General features: G+C 44.5%; 1 non-coding gene across 1 annotated transcript; it reads right to left on the bottom strand.

Moving 5' to 3' along the window:
- Positions 1–11,107: 11,107 nt before the first annotated feature.
- Trnas-gga lies at positions 11,108–11,191 on the bottom strand. Its single transcript is given in 2 exon segments — positions 11,108–11,142; positions 11,152–11,191. It is a non-coding gene; the product is annotated as a tRNA-Ser (tRNA).
- Between the last annotated feature and the right edge of the window lie 1,373 nt (positions 11,192–12,564).

The following is a 12,564-nucleotide window of genomic DNA, read 5'->3' as shown; positions in this document are numbered from 1 at the left end:
ACCGGAAACTTCCTTCACTTAACAATTTGGCGATTCCCTCGATACCTTAAGATGAATCTTATCAAACAGTCGCTTCTTGTGAGCAAGTGGCGCCATTGCCATTCTTCTGTTGCCCTACATTTCAAAAGCTCCTATTCCCTTCTTGGCCCGCATCTCGTGGTCGTGCGGTAGCGTTCTCGCTTCCCACGCTCGGGTTCCCGGGTTCGATTCCCGGCGGGGTCAGGGATTTTCTCTACCTCGTGATGGCTGGGTGTTGTGTGCTGTCGTTAGGTTAGTTAGGTTTAAGTAGTTCTAAGTTCTAGGGGACTGATGACCATAGATGTTAAGTCCCATAGTGCTCAGAGCCATTTGAACCATTCCCTTCTTGTCTGAACTGTTTATCGTCCACGTTTCACTTCGGTACAGAGCAACCTTCAAGAAAAGATTCCCTAACGCTTAAATTTACATTATTTATTAAAGTATTTCTCTTTTTTTTTTGCAAACAGTTTTCTTGCTATTGAAGTTTGCATTTTACACCCTGTATTTCGCAAACATGTGGGGTTCTTTTCTACAACCTTCACCCTTCCATGAAAATAGATGCCTCTCTCTAACCCCCTCTCCTCCTTCCCTGTGAGCCGGCCGCTGTGGCCGAGCGGTTCTAAGCGCTTCAGTCCAGAACCGCGCAACTGCTGCGGTCGCAGGTTCGAATCCTGCCTCGGGCATGGATGTGTGTGATGTCCTTAGGTTAGTTAGGTTTAAGTAGTTCTAAGTTCTAGGGGACTGATGACCTCAGATGTTAAGTCCCATAGTGCTCGGAGCCATCTGAACCATTTTTTGAAGGGGCACCGAAAACATTTAGTTCGTAGGACGACATGGAAAACGAAAGAAGAAATTTCAGAATATAATTTAGTCGTCAGCTACAAATATATTTTTTATTTACAGTATCCGATTCCAGAAATTAATCTGCATATTCAAAAGCTTAGTATTCGTATAGCAGATCTCAATATCTTCTACATAGAATAATAATGTCATGATATGTCCGAAAGAGGTGTAAGAAGTGGCACTTAAAACTATGTCGGCGAAGAGAAACCAGCAGACTTTGTGTTTTTTATGTTTTCATAAAGACTGACTCCTCAGCCGAAAAATAAGCTTAAAGGTAAAACGCGTAAGAAAAAGTTACATAAAACTCTATGAAGATCTAAAATTTAATTTTGCAGATTAGAGCGCTTTACAATGGTGTTCCTCCGAATCCAGCAGTATGATATCGCTCTTATTCACTATTGACAAGTAGCCAAAGAAATTCCTGGTGTGTCAGCGAAAGTGATCGTATGACAATGTTTTGCGTCATTGTCATAGCAAACCCACTGAGTCAGCTGTTGCATTCCTGCCGTAGTATCAGTCGGACTCTCTTCAATTTAACATGCGCACCTGATAGTCGGCAGAAACGTGGTTCGAATATCAATCTTCCACAGGTATCCTTGCGTCGTTCCACACAAGTGGTACAGTGATTCATCACGCGATGGCTGGGCTCTTCCTCGCGATCTACCTCATTTTCGCCGCAGTGTAGACAGAAGGAAATACAGATAACGGAAACAACAAATTACCGATTTAGCCTCAGTTCATTTCCTAACATTCCATTTTTGGGATAAATTTTACCGACCTGCCTTTTCTGTTTATCCGAATACTTAAAACCACATCGCGTGTTTACTGAGAGCCTCAAATTTGTTGTGAAGTTCTTTTTCCAATCTTCTAGTTTTCTGTTTCAAAACATTGTAAGTAGGCTGTTTATGTTTTCTTATTGGCAACGTTACGTAGCGCTCTGTATGAAAATCACTGGCTGTGCTGTGTGCAGTCTGTGGCTAGTTTGCATTGTTGTCTGCCATTGTAGTGTTGGGCATCTGGATGTGAACAGCGCGTAGCGTTGCGCAGTTGGAGGTGAGCCGCCAGCAGTGGCGGATATGGGGAAAGAAATGGCGGAGTTTTGAAATTTGTAAGACTGGATGTCATGAACTGCTATATATATTATGATTTTGCAACACTATTAAGGTAAATACATTGTTTGTTCTCTATTAAAAATCTTTCATTTGCTAACTATCCCTATCAGTAGTTAGTGCCTTCCGTAGTTTGAATCTTTTATTTAGCTGGCAGTAGTGGCGCTCGTTGTATTGCAGTAGTTCGAGTAGCCAAGATTTTTGTGAGGTAAGCGATTTGTGAAACGTGTAGGTTAATGTTAGTCAGGGCCATTCTTTTGTAGGGATTATTGAAAGTCAGACTGCGTTGCGCTAAAAATATTGTGTGTCAGTTTAAACACAGTCATGTATAATTGTTCTAAGTAAGGGGACGTTTCAACATGTAAACCGCCAGCTTATACAGGTTTAGTATTGAATAAGACGATGTTATCCTGATGGTAAGAGGGACAGAAATGTTTATAACAACCTATCTCCAAGAGTCTGCTATAAGGGTGAGGCAGTTAAGATAGGTCACCCCAAATACTCGTACACTGAAGAGCCAGAGAAAGTGGTACAACTGCCTAATATCGTGTAGGACCCCCGCAAAGACGCAGAAGTGCCACAACACGACGTGATAGACTCACCTAATCACTGAAGTAGTGTTGGAGGGAATTGACACCATGAATCCTACACGGCTGTCAGTAAATCCATAGGAGTATGACGGGGTGGACGTCTCTTCTGAACAGCACGTTGCAAGGCGTCCCATATGGTCAGTAACGTTTACGTCTGGGGAGTTTGGTGACCAGCGGAAGTGTTTAGACTCAGAAGAGTGTTCCTGGAGCCACTCTGTATCAACTGTGGAGTGTGGGGCATCACATTGTCCTGCTGTAATTGCCCAAGTTCGTCGGAATGCAAGATGAACATTAATAGATAGAGGTTATGAGACAGGATGCTTACGTACGTGTCACCTGTCAGAGTTACATCCAGATGTATCATGGGTCCCATATCACTCCAACTGCACACGCTCCACACCATTAAGAGCCCCCACCAGCATGAACAGTCCCCTACTGATATTCAGGGTCCATGGTTTCATGAGGTTGTCTCCGTACCCGTACATGTCCATCCACTCGATACAAATTGAAATCAGACTCGTCTGACAAGGCAACATGTTTCCAGTCAACAACTGTCCAATGTCGGTGTTGAGGGGCCCAGGCGAGGAGTAAAGCTTTGTGTCGTGCAGTCATCAAGGGTACAAGAGTGGGCCTTCGTCTCCGAAAGCCTGCATCGATGATGTTTCGTTGAATGGTTCGCACGCCGACACTTGTTGATAGCCCAGCACTGAAATATGCAGCAGTTTGCGGAAGCGTTGCACTTCTGACACAAATGTGTGTGAATTCCTAAGGGACCAAACTGCTGAGGTCATCGGTCCCTAGACTTACTCATTACTTAAACTAAGCCGGCCGCGGTGGCCGTGCGGTTCTGGCGCTGCAGTCCGGAACCGCGAGGCTGCTACAGTCGCAGGTTCGAATCCTGCCTCGGGCATGGGTGTGTGTGATGTCCTTAGGTTAGTTAGGTTTAAGTAGTTCTAAGTTCTAGGGGACCTATGACCTAAGATGTTGAGTCCCGTAGTGCTCAGAGCCATTTGAACCAACTTAAGCTAACTTATGCGAAGAACAAAACACACACACACACACACCCATGCCCGAGGGGGAACTCGAACCTCCGGCGGGAGGCACTTCTCACACTGAACGATTGTCTTCAGTAGTTGTTGGTCCCGTTCTTGCAGGATATTTTTCCAGCCGCAGCGATGTCGGAGATTTGATGTTTTGCCGGATTCCTGATACGTTACTCTCGTGAAATGGTCGTACGGGAAAATCCCCATTTCGTCAGTAGCTCGGAGATGCTGTGTCCCATTGCTGTAGCGTGGACTATAATACCACGTTCAAACTCAATTAAATCCTGATAACCTGCCGTTATAGCAGCAGTAACCGATCTAAGAACTGTGCCAGACATTTTTTGTCTTAAGTAGACGTTGCCGATCGCAGCGCCGTATTCTGCCTGTTTACGAAACTCTGTATTTGAATACACATGCCTACACTAGTTTCTTTGGCGCTTCAGTGTATATCCAGAACTAACGAACCCGACAATTCTTCAAGTTGCTATATATGTATGGGAAGCGCATATGCATCCTAAATTCGTTGCCTCCCCCCTCTACCCCTCTCTCGCTCCGTAAATCTTCCAGCCCCCCCCCCCCCCCCCAGCCCAAACTCTTTGTGAATAACCCCCTACCCTCCTCTCCTTGTGGACTAAGTGCTATGCCACCTCCTGTACTCCGCTGACTTAAGCCCTCGTGAGTTCTATTCGATTTCTAAACTGTCCATTTCCGACTGAATGCTCAGTACCTCCGTACATGTCCTCCTCCCACCATCTCTCTGTAAATAGCCTCCTCCCTTCCTCTCTCGGTCGATGTTTTTCTCCCCACTATTTATGTCCATTCCGTATGAATATTCGTAGGGAATCGTATAAAAATTGCAATAACTCCGCAAGATCTTTTCTAGATATTTGATAACAACGTTTCCCCCTATATATATTTGAATATGTTATGTATTACAAAAATATACAACCTATGTCGGTCCGAACGTTCATCAGAGACCCGCGTAAAAATCGGTCAACAGCATTCCGAGACCTGGGGTGGTCCATTGATAGTGACCGGGCCAAATATCTCACGAAATAAGCGTCAAACGAAAAAACTACAAAGAACGAAACTTGTCTAGCTTGAAGGGAGAAACCAGATGTCGCTATGGTTGGCCCGCTAGATGGCGCTGCCATAGGTCAAATGGATAGCAACTGCGTTTTTTTTTAAATAGGAACCCCCATTTTTATGACATATTCGTGTAGTACGTAAATAAATATGAATGTTGTAGTTGGACCACTTTTTTCGCTTTGTGATAGATGGCGCTGTAATAGTCACAAACATATGGCTCACAATTTTAGACGAACAGGTAAGTTTGATGGAGTAAAATATCAACAGATGAGTATACTAATACTAGACCTCTTAATCCACCCATGCTGAAAAAGAAAATAAGTCTTAGCGCTCATAGAAACGGCAGGTTAAACTAGAATTTAGTTCCGGATAATGTAAGTTCTCATCTGAATACCTTAGTACCTGTAGGTACAGCAATAATTATTGTTATGTGAAGTATGCCCGTATATCAACATCCATTCGTACTGTAAATATATGGTGTGCTTATACAATAAATCCTATTAATCCAATTGATAATACGGCGGGAATTATACCTAATGTTCCAAATGATTTGATTTTCCCTCCTTCTTGACATACAATATGTGAGATAATACTAAATCCTGATAAAATTGAAATATACTTTTGGACCACAACCTACGACCAGCTTAGAGACAGAAGTGATGACACCTTCTGCAGGACCTGACCATCATTTTGCAGAACAATGCTCAAGCGCTTACAGTGCAAACTGTTACTGATTTGTTTGACTGATGGGGCTGCTAAGTGCTATGCCACCTCCTGCACTCCCCTGACTTAAGCCCTCGTGAGTTCTATTCGATTTCTAAAATGAGGGAAACGCTTCACGGCATTCGCTTCAGAACTGTTGCAAATTCGTCGGGCAGTAGACCGCGCCGCTCGAACTGTCAACACAACTGGCACTGCTAAGAGTGTCCTACGACTTCCACATCGCTGGCAACGAGTTATACACAATGCTGATGACTACTTTGAAGGTCAGTAAAACTTTTAAACACATAACTATTCTGTATGAGCTGTAAATAAATAGTTGCCAGTTTTAAAGTTCCAACCCTCGTATGTTGTCGATAAGTAGCTGGGGAACGTGATCATTTGTCAGAATCTGTAACAATCTCTGTTGAATTAGTCAAAAGTAATTTCGAAGTCGACAGAGGCAATAAGAATTTCAAGATTAAATTATCTCTGCTCTTTTAGTTATGTAAAGGAAAAGTTGGCATTACAGCATGATCTTGCTTCTCGAAAGCCATTTTGCTCCTCATCCATAATGGGTTTATACGGCCTGTACAATATATTTTTTATGACAGTGCCAGAAGTTTTATATGACAAGTTCAACAAGCTTGTTACTAAGTTACTATCACAATTTTTCAGAAATCATTGTTTGAAGAGACGAATGACAAATCAGTTATTTCAGATCATAGGTGTAGTATCTCCTGGCCAGATAACATTTAGGAAGTTTCAGAATTTGTCTGTAAATGGCTTTCGAGCACATTTAACCTTCTTTCCACCAGTATATTTTTGTTTCGCCGACTACCTGAGAACACGTAGACCCCAAAGTAATTTACACGGGATGTACTGGCAGTACTTTAATAAACTGACATAAAAATATGCATTACAATTACTTGATACAACGGTCTTCATTCTATTTTCACAATTATTAAATTCAAGAAAGAAAAAGAAATATAGACTGGATAAAATTGAGCCCAGTAGTACTGAATGCAAAAAACGATCAATAAATTGTAATTTTTTGTAAATTAAAAGTGAACGAAACATTATTGGATACAATTGAATCACGATGAGAATACGACAAGGGCAATAACCCGATTTCTCAGAAACTTCGCTCAGTGGAAGAGGTGTCAAAATAAGCGAGTACACGTCACGGAGTATCCGTAGATACTCTACCATATCCGTGAGAACGACAGTCGGTGTTTTCGGGGTACTGTATGTACATTTTAGCACGCAATTATTTCAGCAACAATGGGTAGTGTTTCCGCTTGTCGTTTTTGATCCCAGTGCTCGAAATCGATTATTGTTTTATTTATTTATTTATTTTTCATCTGTCGATGTCCGCATATCTATACGAATGTTTCTTATAAAGTTAGCAGGTACAAGAGCGTTATATTAATTGTAAAATCGATGTCGGGTTTCACAATAAATGTAATAGATTTCTGCCTCGTGATGACTGGGTGTTGTGTGATGTCCTTAGGTTAGTTAGGTTTAAGTAGTTCTAAGTTCTAGGGGACTGATGACCGTAGATGTTAAGCCCCATAGTGCTCAGAGACATTTTTTTTGTAATAGATTTATTACATAATATATGTGTGTATGGTATTTTTAGGGATAAGAATCGTTTAATTTTTCACATTCTTATTTTGGTGTCACCGCCAGACACCACACTTGCTAGGTGGTAGCCTTTAAATCGGTCGCGGTCCGTTAGTATACGTCGGACCCGCGTGTCGCCACTATCAGTGATTGCAGACCGAGCGCCGCCACACGGCAGGTCTAGAGAGACTTCCTAGCACTCGCCCCAGTTGTACAGCCGACTTTGCTAGCGATGGTTCACTGACAAAATACGCTCTCATTTGCCGAGACGATAGTTAGCATAGCCTTCAGCTACGTCATTTGCTACGACCTAGCAAGGCGCCATTACCAGTTACTGTTGATGCTGTAAATCATGTACCGTCAAGAGCGATGTTCACCAATTATGGATTAAAGTTAAGTATTCCAGCAGCTACGTACGTTTTTTGTTAGTCTCATTTCATTGTCCTGTTCCAGACCTCACGCCAGCCTGCGTGAGCTAAAACGCGTGCCTTTCGGCTTCCTCTCATAGTGGGTTGGCTGTCTTGCCAATCCACAACACTTATAATTCACTCTGATATCAATTCTTATATAAATTCTTACATTTTATTCATATGTTTATTCTTCGGGGAGATTCGGTGCATTCCATAGGATGATACCGATCGTTGAAACATTCGAATCATAGAAATTCCAATACCACGAGCATTGCGAGAAGGCAAGCCACAACGACATTACTTCGCATGAATCACATTCGGGAAAGAAGTGTTAACATTGCTGATGATTTCACTCGTTGGCAACATTTTACCGCCAAACCACGCGTAACGGATCACTTCACCGAAATATGCCGCCTAAAACAATTTTAGATAATTTTCTCTCTTGTTTAATTTTTAATTCATTCAACAGACATACAATAAGCAGACGAATGATGACGTTATTTCAGCATACAGTCGAAACATTTGTGTAGTAATCTTCTGAGACTATGGATTGATAAACGAAAAACGAAAATAAAAATAATAATCGGATTTCGAACTCGTGGCGCAAGACTGTGAAGCTGCGCCGTTGCCGACTGTGCCACGGCGTCGGCTGAACTACTTACTCACTGAAAGGCACATACAGCACCTCGAAAACTTTGACCGTCGTTCTCATGGAAACGGACGAGTATCTACGGATAAAGCGAGACGCATGTTCGCTTACTTTAACCCCTCTTCCACTGAGCGAAGTTTCTGGGAAATCGGGTTGTAGCACTTGCCGTGTTCACCTTGCAAGAGGGAGCAAGGCATATGTTTTCAAAATAATAGTTGTGGAAACAAGGGAGATAAATATTTCCGATGTGCGTATGGGGTCATATTGACCTCAGTGGTACTAGGAAGGTTAAACAGCTCTAGATCGACTGAGTCTTCTCCTGAGCTTTTACCACTTTTTTTTATTTTGTTTAATACTTATAGACGATTTCCCTTCAGTCATTCCCTGGCATTTGGATTGTAAGAGGCTCTCATGTTTGAGACCATAGGTTGTGCTGTTTGGAACGTTAAACAAGCGGACTGGTATAAGAGAGGCCGGCATGGTCGCTAGGTGGTGCTGCTGGACTTGGATGCCTCCACCGCCAACATGCGCCGCCGCCCCCTGGAAGAACGGCGCGGTAGACGGCGGACGGCTGTTGAACCGTCAACACGGCACCAGCCGGCGGGGTTCGACAAACGGAGAGGAATGTGCGTACGGAGCGTTCGCTGCCCGCCTTTCGCTGCAAAACCTTGAGCTGTGCACGATTCGGGTCGTCCGAGCGTCGCAGTCAGCTACAAGGCACGTAGCGCGTCCACCCCTATCTAAATGCCAAGTACAGGGCTATTACAAATGATTGAAGCGATTTCATAAACTCACTGTAGCTCCATTCATTGATATATGGTCACGACACACTACAGATACGTAGAAAAACTCATAAAGTTTTGTTCGGCTGAAGCCGCACTTCAGGTTTCTGACGCCAGAGCGCTCGAGAGCGCAGTGAGACAAAATGGCGACAGGAGCTGAGAAAGCGTATGTCGTGCTTGAAATGCACTCACATCAGTCAGTCAGTGCAACGACACTTCAGCACGAAGTTCAACAAAGATCCACCAACTGCTAACTCCATTCGGCGATGGTATGCGCAGTTTAAAGCTTCTGGATGCCTCTGTAAGGGGAAATCAACGGGTCGGCTCGCAGTGAGCGAAGAAACGGTTGAACGCGTGCGGGCAAGTTTCACGCGTAGCTCGCGGAAGTCGATGAATAAAGCAAGCAGGGAGCTAAACGTACCACAGCCGACGGTTTGGAAAATCTTACGAAAAAGGCTAAAGCAGAAGCCTTACCGTTTACAATTGCTACAAGCCCTGACACCCGATGACAAAGTCAAACGCTTTGAATTTTCGGCGCGGTTGCAACAGCTCATGGAAAGGGATGCGTTCAGTGCGAAACTTGTTTTCAGTGATGAAGCAACATTTTTTCTTCATGGTGAAGTGAACAGACACAATGTGCGAATCTGGGCGGTAGAGAATCCTCACGCATTCGTGCAGCAGATTCGCAATTCACCAAAAGTTAATGTGTTTTGTGCAATCTCACGGTTTAAAGTTTACGGCTCCTTTTTCTTCTGCGACAAAAACGTTACAGGACACGTGTATCTAGAGATGCTGGAAAATTGGCTCATGTCACAACTGGAGACCAACAGCGCCGACTTCATCTGTCAGCAGGATGGTGCTCCACCACACTTCCATCGTGATGTTCGGCATTTCTTAAACAGGAGATTGGAAAACCGATGGATCGGTCGTGGTGGAGATCATGGTCAGCAGTTCATGTCATGGCCTCCACGCTCTCCCGACTTAACCCCATGCGATTTCTTTCTGTGGGGTTATGTGAAAGATTCAGTGTTTAAACCTCCTCTACCAAGAAAGGTGCCAGAACTGCGAGCTCGCATCAACGATGCTGTCGAACTCATTGATGGGGACATGCTGCGCCGAGTGTGGGAGGAACTTGATTATCGGCTTGATGTCTGCCGAATCACTAAAGGGGCACATACCGAACATTTGTGAATGCCTGAAAAAACTTTTTGTGTTTTTGTATGTGTGTGCAAAGCATTGTGAAAATATCTCAAATAATAAAGTTATTGTAGAGCTGTGAAATCGCTTCAATCATTTGTAATAACCCTGTACTTCCGCTCCGTAGTGCAGCATACGGTACGGCATTCGGTACTACCTTCCACTAGGTACACCGACAGGTGGGGAACTATCAACAGCCTTTAGCCTACGTACTGCTCCCGCAGAGCCCAAGCAGAAGGTATAACTGGTCTCATAAATACAAGTAATTGGTCCTGAATTTCGGCTTGAACTGTACTGGGGACGCTTTCAGTGAGCCGCTTTCAGTGAGGTGTCTGTGTAGGCCAGTAGTGTAGTTTTGGAAACAAGGGAGATAAATATTTCCGATGTGCGTATGGGGTCATATTTCCCCAGTGGTACTAGGTAAGTTAAACAGCTCTAGATCGACTGAGTCTTCTCCTGAGCTTTTACCATTTTCCAGACCCTTCTACTGAACTGCCATAGGATGTAGCGTGATTCATCGCACCAAATCACCCATTGTGGCCGGCCGGAGTGGCCGTGCGGTTCTGGGCGCTACAGTCTGGAGCCGAGCGACCGCTACGGGTCGCAGGTTCGAATCCTGCCTCGGGCATGGATGTGTGTCATGTCCTTAGGATAGCTAGGTTTAATTAGTTCTAAGTTCTACGCGACTGATGACCTCAGAAGTTAAGTCGCAATAGTGCTCAGAGCCATTTGAACCATTTTTCACCCATTCTCCCTCAAGAGCCGGAACCGGAGAAGTTAGTGATGTAGGCCGCTGGAGAATAGAGCGAAGTCCACGTTCTAACTCATCTCAAAGGCGGTCCGCTGTGATTATGTCTGTGCTATGGATAGGGCAGCGCATTTCAGGAATGTTATTGTCCGCAAACCATTGCTTCACAACTGCTGCTTCACGGAGAGATGCATTGTCAGAAAAATGGATCTGAGTGCTATGGGACTTAACTTCGGAGGTCATCAGTCCCCTAGAACCTAGAAATACTTAAACCTAACTAACCTAAGGACATCACACACACCAATGCCGGAGGCAGGATTCGAACCTGCGACCGTAGCGGTCGCGCGGTTCCAGACTGTAGCGCCTAGAACCACTCGGCCACCCCGGCCGGCATGCATTGTCAGATTTCAGATCTGTTCCTCTATTTGTACGCAGTACACAATGCTGCAAAATGCATTCACATGCTTCTGCATTTAACACTTTTAAGCGAAATAAGTGATCACACCTCAACCACGAAAAACATCCCAATACCGGAACACCAACTCCTACATACTTTACTTTGAACTGTTGGCACTACACATGACGGCTGTCCAGGTAATCGCCAAACCCAGACCCTTCCACTGAACTGAGATACGATATAGCGTGATTCATCGCTCCAAATCACCTGTTTCGTCATCCACTGCCCTGTAGCGTGGCTCTTTACACCACCTAAATAGCCATTTGAGGAGCCGCTTGATCATTACAGCTCACGTCCGCCCCCGGTAGGTGTGTGGTCAGCGCGACGGAATGTCATGCCTGACGGCCTGGTTTCGATTCCCGGCTGGGTCGGAGATTTTCTCCTCTTAGGGACTGGGTGTTGTGTTGTCCCTCTCATCATCGTTTTACCCCCATCGACACGCAAGTCGCCAAAGGGGCGTCAACTCGAAACACTTGCACCAGGCGAACGGTCTACCCGACGGGAGGCCCTAGCCACACTGCATTTCCATTGTACCCCATTATTTTTAACTCTTTACTAACAGTCATTATGCAAGCTGGACTGGTGCTTTACAGCCACCTACCACAATGCTCAGTCCTCGCTGTCTGTCGGTACAAGACATCTGCCTGGTTCAAATGGCTCTGAGCACTATGGGACTTAACAGCTACGGTCATCAGTCCCCTAGAACTTAGAAGTACTTAAACCTAATTAACCTAAGGACATCACACAACACCCAGTCATCACGAGGCAGAGAAAATCCCTGACCCCGCCAGGAATCGAACCCGAGAACCCGGGCGTGGGAAGCGAGTACGCTACCGCACAACCACGAGCTGCGGATGCCTGGTCTTGCTTTAGTTGTGCTATTATTTCGCGTTTCCACTGCACAATAACGTCAACGCCAGTTCTGGACACCTTTAGAACGGCTGAAATGTCCCTGATAGATTTGTTACTCAGGTGACATCCAAAGAGTAGGCCACGAGCGAAGTCACTGAGCTACCTTGACCCAACCATTCTGCAATAAAACGATTAGGAGAAAAATAATCCATAAAATTCCGATGATACATGATAGATTGGATGTTCTCTCACTGATCCCTCCCGTTCTTAACACTGCCGCCTGTGATCTACTTGAACCAGCGGGGTCTCGTTCTTGTAACCGGCCAATACGTCAGAAGCGCTGATCTAATATCTTACGGCTGTCTCAGTTACAACTGCGAAGTGAAATTAATTTATTAAATGACAAAGAAATTCCATGTTGTTCCAGTACAGTTGTGATAAAGACCCTCTTT

Source organism: Schistocerca americana, chromosome 6 (assembly GCF_021461395.2).
Source record: "Schistocerca americana isolate TAMUIC-IGC-003095 chromosome 6, iqSchAmer2.1, whole genome shotgun sequence".
Taxonomy (NCBI): Eukaryota; Metazoa; Arthropoda; class Insecta; order Orthoptera; family Acrididae; genus Schistocerca; species Schistocerca americana.
The sequence above is the reverse complement of the archived record's forward strand: the minus strand, read 5'-3'. Positions and strand labels throughout refer to the sequence as shown.